At 42.9% G+C, this 12,302-nt stretch overlaps 1 protein-coding gene across 3 annotated transcripts in view; it reads right to left on the reverse strand.

The window, feature by feature from the left end:
- AFF3 (ALF transcription elongation factor 3) overlaps positions 1–12,302 on the reverse strand; it is a 620,869-nt gene that overhangs the window by 345,436 nt on the left and 263,131 nt on the right. The gene's annotated exons all lie outside the window — the stretch shown is intronic.

A 12,302-nucleotide genomic window follows, 5' to 3' on the forward strand; every position in this document is an offset into this window, starting at 1 on the left:
ATTCAGCATTAGCTGCAACCTACCAAAATCCAATGTCAGGCCAGGAGGGAAGACAGCAGGCCAAGCAAGCGAGTGTCTGATAGGTTGTGCCCTGAGGGAAGATGTGTCCCAAAGCAGGAGGAAGCGGCTCAGGGAAGGGATCTTTTATCTTGTTATAAAAGTTCTGGACAAGGGTCTGGGTGCTTTAACATGGAAGCAGTAACACAATGAGGCCTGGAGGAAGAGGACCAAGAACTGTGAGTCTGTCTCGGATGATCCAGAGGCTTCTTGAGCATCTTAACCAGTATCATCTATGATCCTTTGAACAATATCAAAGAAGCAAAGAGGATAAGGTTACTATTCTCTGGGCGGTCACTGTTTTCTCTTTTGTATGAAGCTGTCTCTTTGTGCCTAGAAGAAAAGGAGCTATGCCAAAGTAGAACAGTCCTATTATTTTTTTGTTTTAGAGACAGGGTCTCACTCTGTCAGCCAGGCTGGAGTGCAGTGGTTTGATCATAGCTCACTGCAGCCTCGACCTTGTAGGCTCAAGCGATCCTCCGGGCTCAGCCTCCTGAGTGGCTGAGACTACTGATGTGCACCACTGTGCATGGCTGACATTTTTACTTTTTGTAGAGATGGTCTCGCTTTGTTGCCCTGGCTGGTCTTGAACTCCTGGCCTCAAGTGATCTCTCTGCCCTGCCTCCCAAAGTGCTAGGATTACAGGTGCGAGCCACCGTGCCCAGCAAACAGTCCTATTTTTAATGTAAGTTCTTAGTTCTGGACTTCCAGGTGGCACCTGCCACACCTACTATACCCAGTCAGCTTAGGGGTTTCACCAAAAAAATCTGACACCAAGCAAAGCGGGTCCCCAGGAAGCTGTAAACTATAAGAAATGGCCGGGACTTGCAATCTTCCCAGAAAATACCCAGCAGCATTTATCTGTGAAGACGTTGCTGCTGATAATATCACAGTACTTCTTAAATCTCAGCAAGGGCCTTCCATAAAAAGAAGGCATTCACTCAATAAACATTTACTCAGCACCTTCTATACCCACGTGTCAGCTGTGGAGCTGGGGGGGTGGGGGTGGGAAGTGAGGAGGGAATCTAAGATGACTTGATAGGCTCCCTACTGCATAGAACCCCATCATTTAAAATGCCACTAATATAATCTTGGAAATTACGACGTTTGCGGACTTCACAGGACTTGGACTGATAAGTAATGTTGAAAACTAATTACTCAAACATGCCCACTTATCCCCAGCCCAGTACAGCCACCATTGTGCATCCTTTTCAAGGGACATCAGGGCAGCACAGCTTACCCTGGGGTCCCCCTGGGGCAGCACCCCAGTATAAGCAGTGATGTGCCAGACAGCCACCCAAACCAAAGCATAACTACAGAACCTTGTTCCAAAGGGTTCTGGGGGAGATTCAGGGGGAAAAGTCACATATTCTTAAAATTTTGATCACTGGTGGATGCACTCAAAATCCTACTCTTCTCTGGGAGCGATTTTCATGCTGTTCCTGAAAGCCCGGAAAGAAAAGGAAAATTTTATGTTCAGTGATAGACGGGCTAGACAATGGGAAACCTGCCCTGAACCAGGCACAAAGGGCCTAGCAGAGGTGACGCCTGCCAGGGCTGTGCACGTGTGTTTCCTCAACATCTGCAGGGACCCCATTAGTAAGTTTCTATGAAAATGAATTAGACTGTGTGCCTTCTGTTCTTGCAGCTCAGTCTCTTACCTCAACACCAGTGTCTGGACTGAACAGAGCCCGGCAGATTCTGATTCCCCCTCCAACCTCTGCCCCAGCCTTAGCCTCTGCACCATCTTCTTGGCTCTGCTCTGCTGTCAGGAGGAGCAAACAGTGCAGTCTGCGGTTAGCACCTTGTCACTGATCAGCCATAAGCTCCTAGATGTGACAGAATTACTCCTCTGAGGTCGAGGCTGTAGTTGGCTATCTGGACAACCTGCATCAACCTCCTACACCCTTTGGACCTAGATTTCCACCCTGACTCTGCAGCCACATGGGGCCCTTCCCCACAGCGGGTGGAGGAGAGGGCAAGGTCATGCCTGCCCTTTTCCATCATGTGCGAGGCTGGCTGAGACAAGCGGGGTTGTACCCTGAGCATCCTAGCTCTGAGACGAACCTGCACCAGCCCTGTTGGATCTACCCACACAGACCCCATCCCTGTGATCTCCTGGAGAGCTACTTCCTAGATAAGGAGGTGAAACTCATGGAGAAGATGGGTGCCCACCTGACCATCCTCTGCAGGCCAGCAGGCCCCCTGGCAGGCTGGCCAAGTCCCCCTGAGAAAGAAATTGAATGCACTTTGTAACCACCTTGGACCCTTCTCTCTTGAGCTGTGGAAAAAGTGCAGACAACATAGCTTTTTGTTGGAAAAAAAATAGCAACCATAAGAAACAGAATATGAGAATTTATCAACGACACCAAGAAGCCACTCTGTGGTCCCTCAAATTGATTTAAATACCACAATAAGTCATTTAAAATGTGGACTCTGGAACTGGGCTGCCTGAGTTCAAGCCTCTTTGTATCTCAGTTTGTTCTCCTATAAAATACGCAATACAAGATTATTCCCCTCATAGGCATTTTGTACCTACACATTGCACATCCCTAATCTGAAAATCTGAAATCCAGAATGCTCCAAAATCTGAAACTATTTGAACACCAACAGGACACACAAGGTGAAAATTCTACACACAAGCACTAACACAAACTTTGCTTTGTGCACAAAACTGTTAAAATATTGTATAAATTACCTTCAGACTATGTGTACAGGTATATATGAAACACAAATGAATTCTATGTATAGATTCAGGTACCATCCCCAAGATATCTCATTATGTCTATGCAAATATTCCAAAATTAAAAAATAAATACATAAATAAAGTCAGAAACACTTCTGGTCCCAAGCATTTCAGGTAAGGGATACTCAATCGGTCTCAGATGGAGAGCAAAGTGCCAGGCACTTAGTGAGTGCTCATCTAACCAAGTAAATATGAGCTATCATTATTTTTATTAAATATTTATTTGTATCACAGAACTATTCTTGGTTCTATTTCTCACCTCAATGAATTCTCTATGATCCATCACGAAAATAGATTAAAAACCCAGATAAGGTGATTAAAATTACTGTTCACCTTAACGATAAGGAAAGGCTCATAAAACTGGCTTATGTTGCAGATGTTTCTTCAAGGCTGACTCTTAATCAACAATGAATGGAAGGCCATATTATGAACATTGTTATTACACATGGAAAATATATTTTGAGAAATAAATGACAAAAGTTGTAATGTGAACTCTGAAATCATAACAATGAACTTTAAGAACTCTGTCACATTAAAATCTACTGGTCTTAGATACTGGAGACTCCAAAGCAAGGGAGAAATGGAGGGGGAAAAGGGTCCAAAAACTATCTGTCGGGTGCTATGTTCACTATCTGGGTGATGGGTTTAGTTGCAACCCACACAATACATGAGGAAGCCCTCAGCCTCACACAATGTATCTATGTAACAAACTTGTACATGTATCCAGCCCTCCCAAATCCAAAATAAATACAAAAAGAGAAAAGTGGGCCAGGCGCGGTGGCTCACGCCTGTAATCCCAGCACTTTGGGAGGCCGAGGCGGGCAGATCACGAGGTCAGGAGATGGAGACCATCCTGGCTAACACGGTGAAACCCCCTCTCTACTAAAAATACACAAAAAACTAGCCGGGCGCGGTGGCAATGGCGCCTGTAGTCCCAGCTACTCGGGAGGCTGAGGCAGGAGAACGGTGTGAATCCGGGAACCGGAGCTTGCAGTGAGCCGAGATTGTGCCACTGCACTCCAGCCTGGGCCACAGAGCGAGACTCTATCTCAAAAAAAAAAAAAAAAAAAAGGCAAGGGGGAGTGGCATATGGCAAGAACATCTCTAATTAAGTGATCACTGTGGAAATGCCTTAAGAACTTGCTCCATATATGTGCTTTTGCCTCTGAGTCCAAAGCTATTTGTCTAAATACCACATTTTGGGAGTTTGGGGGAAGCATTTTTGCTTCCAACGATGTGGAGACAGGCACTGAGAAAGACCACCACAGAGCGAAGGGGATCGACACACGAAGGGGATCGACACACGCAGACAGGCAAGTACTGTGTTGTCTCTGCCTAGGAACCATCCCTCCAATCTGGGGAGAAATCCTAGGTCTCATTTTAAAAATATCCTTCAGAAACGAAATAACCTCTTCAACCCACACAGTTCCCAATGAAGTCCTATGCAAAAATGCGTCTTACAAACATAAAATAAAATAAAATAAAATTCATCGGTCTATCTTGAACGCTAAATGAATCTCTTACGAATAATTTTATAACATCATGCATCGGTCATTTAGAAAATCTTGGTTCACTGAGTTGTACTGATTTTCCAATATAACATCTTTCGCTATATAACATGAAAAAACCCCCACATTCGGCAGGGCATCGTGGCTCATGCCTGTAATCCCAGCACTTTGGGAGGCTGAGGCAGGTGGATCACGAGGTCAGGAGATCAAGACCATCCTGGCTAACATGGTGAAACCCCGTCTCTACTAAAAATACAAAAAATTAGCCGGGCGCGGTGGCGGGCGCCTGTAGTCCCAGCTACTCAGGAGGCTGAGGCAGGAGAATGGCATAAACCCAGGAGGTGGAGCTTGCAGGGAGCCAAGATTGCGCCACTGCACTTCAGCCTGGGCGACAAAGCGAGACTCTGTCTCCCAAAAAAAAAAAACCAAAAAAACAAAAAAACCACCCACATTCATTAATATTACCACTGATCTCCTCGAAAAAATTCTTTACGTATCTAAGTTAAAGTAGTTGTCAAACTCCTGGTAGCAGATACAAGTTTTCTAAGATTCTAACTTTTGCTTAAAAGCTCAAATTTTATCATTAACAACAAACACTGTCAGTTGTTTTCCTTGAAGTGACAAGTTCACTCCATTCATTTCCGAGAAAATGTCTGTCAAATACTCAAGTTTGAAAACCATAGTCTGTCTCTCACCCATTCTTTAAGGTGAAATAGTGTTTCGTGAATAAAAGTAGCTTTTCTCAAGACAACCATCCTACCTGAACAGGCAGAAGTACCTTGCACATATTTCATATTTATAGAGTATTATAAAGCACATACTCCACGGTTGAGATTTGATAAAATTGGTAACGTGTGTTGCTTCATCAAGGACATTCTTAAGTGAAACTGGCATTTTTTAAAAAACTGGGTGTTCGCGGTAGAAAAGAATAAAATGACTGCTAATATCATTTGGTGGCAGCGCTTTGATTCCTGCTAAGGTGCCTGCGGTACTGTCATCCATTGTTTTTACATCTATCTAGTGTATTATCAACACAGGGAAAAAAGACAACATTTTTGTATTATTATGAAGATAGTTTTGATCTTGGGTATTCACCATAGGGATCACTGGGCTTTCAAAGACTCTACTTGGAAAATCACTGCCTTAGGTAGATTCCTTCACCTCTGCATGCCTCAGTATTCTCATCGGTAAAATGGAGAGGATTCGCAGTACGTATCCTGCAGGGATGTGGTGAGGGCTAACTGGAATAAATCATGTAAACCATGAAGAACAAAGCTGGCCTATGGAGATGCCATCTAAGGACTGGCTATAAGGAGATCAGGCATCATTTGAGGCTCTTGGTTAATCCAGGTGTGACGAAAATCACCATCTTAGTGTTTTGTTTTGTTTTTTTAAGAGCATGTATCAGCTATCGCCACTGAATTTATCAATTATCTCCACTGAGAACATTCCTGAGATTGTTAGAGACACCACCAGGTCAGAGACTCTTTCAAATGCCAAAATAACTAGACTCCTCTTCAAGAAGCTCTACTCACTGTAATTTCGCCTGACGTGGCCTGAGAACATTACCTAGCCCACTTCTGCAGAGACTTCAGAGCACGTCTTCTCAGGGGCTGCCACTCAAAAACACTGGAGGAAAAAGTTGGATGTTTATATTCAAGTCCTTTTGTGTGTCTGTGTTCTCAACATATTGTGACACCAAGACAGAGAAGAGAAATTGCCTGGTCTCTGAACCTGATGTGCAACGTCAGTTCCCTTTGGTTCAACACGGTTTTCAGAAACGGACAGACTCTGAACAAAGGTATCTGTCCCTTTAGTCAACAAGACGGGAAACTGATTTGGGGGGTTGTTTTTTCCTAATGATACTAGGTTGAATTTTTAAAAATCAAAGCAGATGTGGATATATTAGGAAGAAAAATAAAAACTTGCATAATTTTTTAGGACAATTTTTTTTGTGACTAAAGAAACATAACTTACTGAAATGCATGATTCTGGATTACAGGGCAGAAGGTTGGGGCGTGGGAAGAGCTACAAGAATCTTTATTAAGAAAACTGGTGAAATGTGAATATATTCTGTGGATTATATAATAGTGTTACATCAAAGTTAAATTTCCTGAATCTGAATGATTGTCTGTGTTTATGTAAGAGCCTCTCCTTGTTCTTAGGAAATACATTGAAATATTTAGCAGTAAAGGGGTATGATGTCTGCAAGTTACTCAAAACTGATTAGGAAAAAACAATTAGACTGAGAAACGGAGAAAAAGAAGCAAATATGGTAAAATATTTAAAATTGTGGAATCTGAACAAAGTGTATACAGGAGTTATTTGATTATGCTTGTAACTTTTCTATAAGTTTGAAATCATAAAATAATCAAAAGTTTTAAAATGTCATTTACAAAAAGGACAAGACATTCTTTTGAGTTTCTTCTGTCACTTATTAATGACAGCGTCCCCCAGGAAATTTGCTCCCTGCTTATCTGTTTGGCCTTGTCCTGTAACATCTCCTTGTCCTGCTCAGAGCACTGCAGCCTCTGGGCCCTCATCTCTGACCCTCAAGTGGGCCCTGATCTGTCCCCAAGGGCACTCTGGGTGCTCCCTAGTCCTAGCCACTCTCCAGGCTCTCCTCCTCCAGGGCTGCCTGTATCACCACCTCAGAGGCCTTTTCTCATCCTCCTATTTAAAAGGAGTCCCCTCACTTCCACTTTTGTCACTCTTTATAACCATTCCGATTTTATTTATCTTTCCAATAATATTACCACTGCCCAAAATTGCCTTATTTACAGTTATCTCTCTTCCTCCAACAGATTATTCTCCATCTGGGTAGAGACCTTGCATTTTTGGTCACTACCACTCGTGCTTGGAACATCGTAGGCACGCACTAGATATCTGTTAGCTGAATGAATGAACAGATGTCCCCAGGATCTGGCAGTGGGTATTCAAATTCTTCCTCCACCGGGGGTACTGGGCATGGCAAGTACTCAATATAGATCTGTTGACTGAATGACAATAAGTGAGTGGATAAATCAGAGAAAGGTTCTGATTCTAAAAAGAACTAGTTCTGCAAGGCCCGTGAGCTCAGAAATTATATAGAGAAAGTCACATTCAGCCTGGCTCAATATGGTCTTCCAGGCATGCACTCTGACATTTACCCTCCAAACAACCCCCACCTGGCTTTCATTCCATTGCTCCACAAAAGCCGTCCCTGCGAAGGCCATTCATGATCTGCACGTTGCTGAATCCAACAGGCTTTTCCATCTTTCCCTTCCATCTCACTCTAAGCAGCGCTTGACAGAGTGGGCCCCTCCCTCCTCCTTCAGTGACTATTCTCCAGGCTTCCATGGCACGGGCGACTTCCAGTTTTTCCCTGATTCTCACTCTTCTCTCCTCTACCAGTTCCTCTCCAATCACTTAAGATCCCTAGGGGTTACAAAGAACTCAGTGCTGGGCCTCCTCCACTTCTCACTCCATGCACATTCCCTAGGACATGCTATGAATCCCTGTGGCTTCAAAGACCATTTGTATTTCTAAGTTGAGTCCTGAATGTGTATGTCCATCCCAGATTTGCTGGCTGACCTCCAGGTGCATTTATCCAACTGCCTAGCTGATAACAACCATTTGGATATCTCACAGAAATCTCAAAATGTCTAAAGCTGAACTCTTGATCTTTGCTGCTAAACTTCTCCTTCTTTCATCCTTCTCGCCTCAGGGAACATCTACCTTATAAACCCTGTGGATCTCTCCCTCTCACATTCACTTCATCAGTAAGTCAGGACAATTCTGCCTCCAAAAGATACCACACATCTACGATACCCTGATCCATGTCTAGTGCTGTCACTGTATCTTAAGGTACCATCACCTCTCTCCCCGCCTGTGTCCCACTTTCCATTCTCACTCAACTCCACTCTTTGCATAGAACCCAGAGGAGTCTCTGTAAAAGAGGAATCAGATCATGTCATTCCCCTGCTTGAGATCCTCCAACGGCTTTCCATGGCCAGTGGAATAAAAACCAAAATTCTTAACACAGCCTAAGTGGTCCTATACGATGTAGTGCCTCTCCACCCTCATGCCAAAATACTTCCTCTTGGCTCACGAAGCTCTAGTAACATGGATCTTCCCTCAGTTTCCCTAAAATATAAAGAAATCTCCTGCCCCAAGGCCTCTGCACATGCTGTTTCTCAACCTGGAACATATTTCCTCCAGCTTTTCAGCTCTCTAAGTCAGCCACCGGCTCCCATTCATATTGAAAGACTTTAAGAAGGAAAACTGCTTAATGTTGAGATGGATTTTATAGTGGCAAAAGAGTAGAAGCTGAATTGGAGTGGCGCAGGACCTAAGGGCAGGCTGGTAGAGTGGGTGGAGGCTGCTAACGCTGAGGAAGAGAGGAAACTAAGAAGGTCTAACCTAACACCATCTCCAGAACAGGGAGGCGTACACAGATTCTCGGGAAATTCCTGTCTCCCGCCGTTGTTGGGAAACATTCCTTAGGGACAGTCATGGGAATCGGCTGGACATGGTGGCCAGCATGGAAATGCTGAAGATGCCCTCTCAGTTTCTGGGTTGGATGAATGACTGGCCAAACAGTGAAGCTACTGAGATAGGGGACTGAGGGGGAGATATAATCGGTATGAAGGGCGGGAGGAAGATGATGAGCTCAGTTTGGGGCATGCATTTGGGATGCCAGGGGGCCTTCAGGCACAGATGTCCACCACCTGCTGTGATGGGGACTCGGGAAAATGCTAACAATTGGAATCACCACTACGAGAAATGAGACTGAAAGTGATTGGAAGCATGAAGAAAGAGGCTGTGAGGCCCATGGGTGGTGAAAGCCATTACAGTTGATGGCAGAACAGTCAGGGAACCTCCTTTATGATGAGACTGCCACTGGCACTTTATTAAAGACCATCATTCTGTAGTCAGAAGTTCAGAGCATGTTCACAAAACAGATGAAACCAGCATGACTATTTTTGGAATGCAATGAAAAGATTTAAATGAAAACATAAAACTATTTTATGAGTATAATGTACTACTTTGTTTAGAAAAAAAAATACCATTTGTTTGTTACTAGTAGGAAGTTTGCTAAATACAGACTAGACACTATCATCTAGACTCTAGGTGTTAAATTTTTCCATTAAATAAAAGTAATTCACCAAAATGTGCACTATTCGTTCACGTAAGAAATATTACTAAGTCCCACTGTGGGCCAGATGCTATTCTAGGTGCTGGAGAGAGAGTAGTAAGAAGTACTGAAGGCATTTAAAAAATGCATGTTGGATGAACACATCAAATCAAATCACTCTATTATTACATCACACCCTCAACACTGCTCCCCAGTACCACAGACGTGATACTATCAGTTTACCTTGATTAGCAATCATTAAATGTTCCAAAAACACCTATCGGTTAAGTCCCATGTTGAAAAAAAATAGACATCCAATAAAATGCCATTTTGTGGTAAGCAGTAGGAGAAAACAAGAAGCAGAAAGAGGAAGGCGGTCTAACCTTCGACAGCAATATTTTCTAGGTCATCCGTGAGTTCTGAGTTGAGAAGAAAAATCCAGGCAGGTCAATTTGACCTTGGAATAAAATTCTTTTGGTTGAATGTTAAGTGGCTAAATTACAGCTTTGGGGAGAAACAGTTCTTGCAATGGAACGCTCTTCCCTGCGTGATTAGACTTTATCAGACTGTTTTGTACTTCAGGGTCAGGGAAAATTTTTGACCTATGATCACCTACTTATGGGACATACTAAGAGTTCATGATGGATTTGTAAACACCCAGAGCCTTCCAAATTAATTCAAAGTCTCATGGTTTCTCCCTTTAATATGTTACTTTACAACAAGCAGATTTTAACAAAAATTAAGGGAAAAAATTTCAGGCTTCTTCCAGGAGGCACTGACTTGTATTTCTTCCAAGTCTCACGCTCTCTGGGGGTATGTAGGTATTGAATTCATAAAATAAAAACATACTAAATGGTCAATGTAAATGTAAGAAGAGGTAAGACATTTTCATCAGTTCCCTAAGAAAACTATCACCGAACTCTTGATTTGGAAATAACGAAGTCTCCCAAGTAAAAGGAGGGTTGGCTAGGTGATTTCCAATGCCTACCAACAAAACTTGGTTTAGACTTTCTGTTTTAGAGCATTCTGGCCAATAAACTTCACAGAGATTTAAACAATAGCCCTTTGTATACACTTTTGATTCATCAAGTCCGTGTACTGTCTTTCAAATATCTAAACAAAACATAGAAGTTAGGGGGAAAAAAAAAAAACAAAAAACTAGATAACCCTAAGGCCACAAAACTAGGTAACTTCAGAGAGAAGATGTCAGGATTTTTTTATGTGCATCAAGTCTACATTCATGGGCAGCCCAGGAATCTGTGGGGAAGAAGCACTCAAGTGATAACTCACAGGGCTGAAAAAAATTCCAGAGTTGGTCATGGTGAAGGAAACATAAAGCACGCAGTTCTAAAGCTGTTTTCCAGATTATATTCTTTAACAAAGATACCTATTATTTATGCTTTTGAAAAAAGTCAGTGACAACCCTACACAGTTCATAATGAGTTCTGCAGATTCATGGAATTCCTTTCTTGAAATCATTTCCTTTCCCTGAACTTTTATGTTTATACCATCCATAGTATCACATCCATCTTCCAGCTTATTTAAGTTCTGACTGTGAACAGGGACCATGTTTATATCTTCTGAGCTGTGCTCATCAACTTCCTAGTAGCTCCATAAATGTGTATAACAACAATATTAATAATATTAATGAAGCACTACATTAAAAACTACAGCGTGTGTATCAGTGTTTCTTCTATTTCCTTGAGGTACAGCAAGCAACCTTTGTAGAATTTCTCTATCAACTCGTGGGTAGGAGAATGAAAAGAGGTTCTCTGTCAAGATAATTTGGAGCTTTTGGATAATTTGCTCCAAGTCAACAGAGTGTAAACAAATGGTCCTTATACTCTTGTGTATTTTGCCAAAGGCAGCAAAATAAATTAGTCATCATTTCACACATGGCCAAGTTCACAAACCACCACATCTTGCCAACATGCCCAAGGACCGTATCTGTGCTCTGCGACCTAAATACAGAAACCCTAGTCTTAATGTCCACCACTTTCTTATTTTATCTCCTTTTTGATTACTATTAATGTCCACGGGAACAGATAAAGTAGCTACAAACTCTTTTAACAGGTATGAGTACCAACTATCACTGTAACTTTCATTAAAATACAAAAGGAGTTAAAAACCAAATAGAGTATCAGTTTTTAACATTATCTAAAATAACAGTACAGGTGGTCCGAAGGGTTTCATGTTCATTTAATTGCTAATGAAGCCAGACCAATGGGTCAAAGCTGGATTCCCTGTAGAATATCGATTTGAAGTATTAGCAGCGAGGATCATTTGATAAGACAGATTTGAAATAGGAGTACAGATTTTACTTTCCAAGGATTCATCTTTGAATTATTGTGGGTGGTTGTTTCATTTCCAGACCGCTAAAAACCATAAGATCACCTGAAGCAAGCAGGCATGAACCTGGAACGGGAGGGAGATGATGAGGAAACATTTGTACGTGTTATTAAAGCTAATGAAGCAAGACACACACTGCCTGATTTTGTGTCACGCGCCCCTGGAGAGCCCAACGGTGCTCTGGGGCTGGCTGAGGCATCTCCCCAGGATATGGCTCACGCTGAGGCCTCTGATTCAGCGGCAGAGCTGTTTTTCCCCTCGGGAGAGACCAAACAGACACCTGACCTTTTATAAAACCTCTAGGATGAATCACAAGTAAAGTTCTTTGGCATTCTGAGGTGGTGGGTGGAAATCAAGGCTTGACAGGCGGCCACGGGATGGGCAGCGTGGGCTGGCGCTGTGGGCTGTGCCACAGCGTGGAGAATCCCTCACGCTAGGACCCCTGGCCTGCGTGTCAGCTGGCATCCAGGACTCCCACTCAATTTCCAAAAGGTGCTACCCACCCTGGAAAAAAATCTAGCCCCCT

Source organism: Chlorocebus sabaeus, chromosome 14 (genome assembly GCF_047675955.1).
Source record: "Chlorocebus sabaeus isolate Y175 chromosome 14, mChlSab1.0.hap1, whole genome shotgun sequence".
In the NCBI taxonomy this organism is placed as follows: Eukaryota; Metazoa; Chordata; class Mammalia; order Primates; family Cercopithecidae; genus Chlorocebus; species Chlorocebus sabaeus.